At 46.2% G+C, this 6,000-nt stretch overlaps 1 protein-coding gene across 5 annotated transcripts in view; it reads left to right on the top strand.

Moving 5' to 3' along the window:
• grm8a (glutamate receptor, metabotropic 8a) overlaps positions 1-6,000 on the top strand; it is a 135,244-nt gene that overhangs the window by 41,862 nt on the left and 87,382 nt on the right. Inside the window, exon 1 of one of the 5 annotated variants that reach the window (XM_055512155.1) lies at positions 4,955-5,093. The exons of the other annotated variants lie outside the window; for them this stretch is intronic. The gene's annotated coding sequence lies outside the window, so the exon portion shown is untranslated. Of the gene's footprint in view, positions 1-4,954; positions 5,094-6,000 lie in introns of those variants that run through there. 5 annotated transcript variants of the gene reach the window in all.

The following is a 6,000-nucleotide window of genomic DNA, read 5'->3' as shown; positions in this document are numbered from 1 at the left end:
CAAGTGTGCGTTAAGGGGAGGAAGAGTGTGTAAATATTTGTGTGCTGTGTGTCAGAGATGAAAGGGAAGCATGGAGGAGCGACAGGCAGGAGATGCAGGCTGCCAGTCATAGAGCGTGTAGATGTAGGATGTGAGTATAGTGGGCAGCTATGCATTTAACCTGCAGGTAGCCTTTAACATTAAATATGTTTAGGTGTGTGTGTGTGTGTGTGTGTGTGTGTGGGTGTGTGTGTGTGTGTGTGCGCGTGTGTGTGTTTGTGTGTTTGTGTGTGTGTGTGTGTGTGTGTGTGTGTGTGTGTGCGTGTGTGCGTGTGTGCACGTGCGTGTGTGAGACGATACAACAATACTGCTTTGTCTTTCGCATCGCTTGTCTACCTGCAGAGACCTTCAAAGGCCCAAAATGTGTGCTGCTTTTTCCTCTGATCTTTGATTTGGTGGGCAAAAACAAAGCATTTATCATAGGCCACAACCTTAATATTTTAGTTTATTTGTTGTTAGCAACCATTCAGTATGACGTGAGCACCAGAAAATAAAGTGGAGCGGCGGTAGCGGAGTAGATGTGAACTGGGGATGAGTTTTAGAGAAAAACACAATAAGACAAAAGGGAAGGTTGTGCCTAACTACCTCAAAGAAGAAGAATAGAACTGATGAGAAGTGAAGAGTCTTGTCATTGTGCATATCATCCTTTGGCTCCATGTCATTGTCAGAGGGCTGCACATCTCGTCTCTGCGCCACTCGGGTAGTTTTCAATAACAGTCCTGAGGAGAACTGCTGTGTCATAAGATAGTAAGTGATAGATTTGTCTTTCGTGGGCTGACAGGCAAGACAGACAGGAAGATGCGCTGGTACGCACAAGGACGCGATAACCAGGAGGAAAGACACGCCTGCAGGTCTGTGGGCAGACAGACACGCTGAGACAGCCGGGCCGGGCCGGGCCGGGCCTCAGCAGATTATAGGGTCAAGTCTTATGTTATGGGGCTTGTGCCTCAAACAAGCTGTGCATTGCGTTGTCCAATGTGTTTCTCCTCATTTCTTGACTTGGTAGCGTGCAGTCAGACGGAGCCAACCTGACACTGTGCCCATCCGCTCTGCCTGCAGGCTCTCTCCCGTTCATTGTCACCCTCCAATCCACGTCAAGCTGACCTGCTTAAAAGTGTTATTCAGCCTCTCCAGCGTGCACTTAAGCAGCCGCTCTCCCCTAAATGAATGCTGCTCATTGTGATGTTGGCGCTGATTCGATTTTGTGAATAACTGTTTTGCAATGCGGCAATTATCTTCATCGGTCAGAATGACAAATGGCATTTTGATTATCCCTGGATACACAGCTGTCGTGTGGACAAGCTCAAGTTTTAATGGGGCACAGAGGCGGTCGGGCAGGTAGGGAGGGCTTTCGTGTCCTGAGACACACTGACAGACTGAACCCACAGTCAAAACAGTCCCATGTCCTATGGTTCATGTCCCTCTCAGAAAGAGAGTGACAGATGGACTGAGACAGACAACCGAAATAAGATGACCATCACGAGCCCGAGGATGAGAGACGAGAGGAATCACGAAGCAGTGGAGGGTCATACGAGGCTTTAGGAGACGTTTCACCGCTTAAAAAGTTTTGTTGAAGGTGTGTTTGTTTTCCTTGATTCCCTGATATAAAACTTTGTTAGCATGAAACGTGCATTACAGTATGTCATTTCGTGCCCATGGCTCATCACTTCCGGCTCCAACTCAAACACTGAACAAAGCGGAGTTCACCTTAGATTACATTTGTTGGTTTAGATTTATTGAAGCCTGTAAATTCAAGCTGCGTTAATATTTGCAGTTCTATATGCACTGAGGTAATCCCACATAATGTGCCGTGCGCTGGCTGCCGTGGTTTTGTGCCTATTAAAGAAAGGTGTGTGACAGCCGCTCCTTCACAGTCCATTACTGTCACCATTAGGAGAGCACCATGATTTCTGACAGGGAGGGAAAACACACCAGCAGGTTCCGTCTAACTATTTAATCTATTAATTATTTCTCAAAGTAATCCATAGATTACATTGATCATTTTATATAACAGATTATCTAGCTCTAAACGCTCTGCAGGGCATTTTTCCCCACACAAACCAGGCCAGGACTGCTAATCTGTTTTACAAAGCAAAGTCTCCCCACAAATAATTAAAAGCGAGCGCTTGTTCAGATAGTTGTTAGAGTAACAAAGTGTGTGTAACCTGGTGCTGCTGTGATAAGCCAGCTCTAATTGGCAGAGCATGCAAGACCACTGTGTTGTTTGGCCTCTGCTTGAAATGCTCCCACTTTGGATGGTGTCTCCAGTGCTCTCATCGACGCCTGGGATGTAAGTAAATCAATGCATTTACTGTATGTGCTCAGTTATGCTGGTTATATAATAACCATCATTATTGGCGTTTGATATTAATATAGTCAAACTTTGATCTAGTTTTGGTTTCAAATGTCATCAACAGGGGTACAAGTGTTAGGGGAGTGGGACTGACAGGTTTCAAGCCTCTTATATCACATGTACTGTATATTTCTGAAAGAATCACTATAAAAGGATGAAGAGGAAACAACACACTCCGTTTACGCTATTGTTTCCGACTTGACTGAGATTTGGACTCCTAAAAGCAATGTGACTTGGAGGGAAAGAGGAGGAAGTGTGGCACAGTGGAACGGATGGAACAGATGTGTGAAGGAGGCTGGGAGATTGGAGCGGGAGATGTGAATAGAAGAGAGTGGGTGAGAATGACGTGGGGAAAATGGGACGTCGTGATGGGAGGCGAGGGAGCGAGCGGGAGACGGGACACTGGCACGTGAGCATGTGACATACAAAGACGCGTGAAGGCTTTTCTTTCCCTTCTTTTTGTGCCGTGCTCGAATAGAAGGCAAACAGAATGCATTGTAATTCAGACAGTGCAGATGTAAATGTATGAAGCCACAGGTATGAAAGAGGCAGGGCAAAATGACACGGACACTTTTAGGCAAAGAGCTATTTTGGACTGGCGTTCATAATTCACGAAATGGAATGCGGGACGTGTACAGGCCACGGGGCGGTGAGCGTCAGGCAGTTGTACGAAACACCTGCGTGGGCGCGAGGACAGAGGTGCAAACACACGGGAGAGGACTCGAGGTGGGGAGAGACGGCGGGGGGCCGAGGGGCCAGCGGTGGGGGACGAGAGGCAGATGAGAGAGTCAAAGATGTGGGAACGAGTCGCTTTCACATCAGCGCTGGGAAAATGTGCAGCGTCGCCACAGCTGGAGCTTTAAGAAGAATATGTGCAGCTTTAGGAGGGGAATTAGAACAACACATGATGAAGCTTTAGTCATCGGCGCTGATGCTGTAGTCACTGGCACAGCTTTAAATGAACATGTCAGCCATTATTAAACACTTGTTGGCAGCTACACGCACGAGCTGACCTCATCCGAGAAACAGGACATTTTTCAAGCGCACACAAGAAAAGAACAAAACTAATGAGAACAGCAATTAAGCCGAAAAGGAGACTTTTCCTTTGTGTCGCTGTTATGGATGGATGAGCTACGGGGAAAAAAAAGCGTGGAAGTGAGGTGGATGAAGGAGGCGAGGAAAGGTGGATTCAGGCGCCGGTGAGATGTTGATGGTATTAAGAGAATGCGTGTGGAGACGAAAGGTTATCGTGAGCACTTTCTAAAGTTTTACAGAGGGGCTGATGGAAATAAATGGACAAGTTAAAAGCAATACAGTAAATCAAGTGATGGGATTTGTGGTGTGAATAGAGGCCAGTGCTGAGCTCATGGAAAGCTGCTAACAAAGAGCCGGTCACACTGTGAACCCTCCAAAAGCGGGTTTCCTGTCTATCTTTGCATGGCCGCACTGTGGGAGCGTTGCTCATGGGCTGAGGCAGCATCACGGCTGATGTCATTCGTGCATCGCGCCGTCTCATTTGCCGCGGTGACGCCTTCCTAAAAGTGCTGGGTTGTTAATGAAGCCCGTGGTTTTCGAGTTAGTTTTCCCGCTCCTGCCAAGCCCGTGGATGTGGAACTAATGAGGCGGCGTCGGGCTTTAAATCCTCATTTCCCCACTCCGTTCACCATCACTTTTCGTGGGATTTAAATATGATTTTGTTTACTGAAGTGTGTTAGTTAGTTAGGGCACTTTTGCATTTTTCACATCTGTCATAACCGTCCCTGCACTTTTCCTTTCTTCTGTTCTATTAGCACTGGTGATGGTGATTGTGAGCGTCTTCTAGCAGCCTTATCAACCCCCTTTTCTCTTCACCATCCAGTTCATCCCTGACTTTACTTCTTTGCATCTCATTATAGATGGATTATGCACTCGCTCACCTCTCTGCACCATCCTCCCTCAAATTCACTGCGTCACTTTCACCAGCCCTGGTTTTTGTTTCCTTTTCCTCCATTGTGCTCTCCCTTTACTCCCACCCACAGATTAATATATAAATATTGTCCCTCCGTCCCCCCCTCCCTCCTTCTTCCACACATCCCATTATATTAATAGGCTATTGAGAGTGTGTGATTTCAGCAGTAGCTCATTCTATTAGCCAACACTGCGTTAGTGCATTAAGTCTGTACGTGCACCGCTGCTTGTTATTCAGGTGGACAGACTGTATAATGGACTTCTAGCTGCATTCATATGCTCTCATGTTCAGGTATGTGCACACGCCTACGGTATAAACGCACTCAAAGCAGTGCATTTTACTGAGGGTATCAGTTTCTTAAAGGGACAGTGCGCATATTTGTACACGTGTCTGCACATGCCAAGACATTTTTTGGGGCAGCATGAGTGTAAAAGTGTATTGGGGCAAGTGGATTGGAAGACACATGGGGTATTCTGAAATGGAATGGGTTCCTCTCAGCGGGTTGTGTGCATGCGCGAGCAGGAGCGCGTTCCTCCTCTAAAAATAAAATGATACCTCGTCCCTGGAGACTACGGCTACGGCTACGGATAACAAGCTGGTCCTCCAATGCTGTCGCCTGCGCTTCCCCCAGCGGACTGAATGAATGATCCACGTACAGAGTTTTGTTTTAATGGTGTGAAGTCGGTGATGGAAAACTTGAAAGTACAGAACTGCCTTTTTTGCTTTGGCTCTTCCCTTTGAACGAACAAGCAGGTGCATTATTGAACTGTAAATGTGCAGCTGTGTTTGCTGTTGAGCTGCTGTTACTTGCTTACTTCAACAGAGTCACCCTGCGTTTGAGTCCAAGAACTCGAACTGCTGATCCACTAATCACTAATTTGTCAGAATGCAACTTTAATTTGATTAAGGCCACTCTGTAGCCACGGAATGTACAGTTAATATCTTGTCTGACTCACAGTCTACTTGTTTTTATATATTTCATGACTTATTTCTTAACAAAGTTGCTTCCACTGTTTTTTGCAGGTGAACTTTATTTACTTCCAGCCGCTTTTCATCATTCATAACTCTGATCACAGCAAGCATTTGAACTAGTCACTTTCTGTTTCACTCTGTTAACCTGTTGGTGACGTTGCATGAATGGCCGTTTAGTGATGCTTGGGAGCACAAGAAATACAGCAGATGAGTGTAATGTCTCGCCATCTGCTGCACTGCTGTTTCAACCCTGAAACAATTGCTGAAATGTCAGAATGCATTTGTGCTTTTCCCTGCTTCTTGAAGGCACGGGGACCGCTGTGGCAACAAGCTGTTCGAGTCTCTAAATTAGAATAACTTTAATCAGCAGCACCATAAACATTCAGGGGTTTAATCTTATCGCCAGCGGAGCAGAGGTGCTTTTAGAGCACAGGAGAAAAGCAGCTTTTGCCGAGGTCGACTCAAGAAAAAGGTGAATTGCTCACAATCTGCTTTTAACACTTGGAGTAGGTATGTAAATGTAGGAGGTGAGCGCCTGTGTCCTGCTCATGGTGAAAACGAGACAGATGGGAAATCAGTGTCTTTTCATCTCTGACCACCAAAGTGTAGTGGCTTCATTCTTCAGTCCAGATGGATGTTACAGGTTCCACATCATCGTCAAACTCAAAGCCCGTCCAGAAATTAGTTA

The sequence above is a fragment of the Betta splendens genome, chromosome 9, assembly GCF_900634795.4.
Source record: "Betta splendens chromosome 9, fBetSpl5.4, whole genome shotgun sequence".
Lineage (NCBI taxonomy): Eukaryota > Metazoa > Chordata > Actinopteri > Anabantiformes > Osphronemidae > Betta > Betta splendens.
Note: the sequence above shows the minus strand (reverse complement) of the source record. Positions and strands in the feature narration are given on the sequence as shown.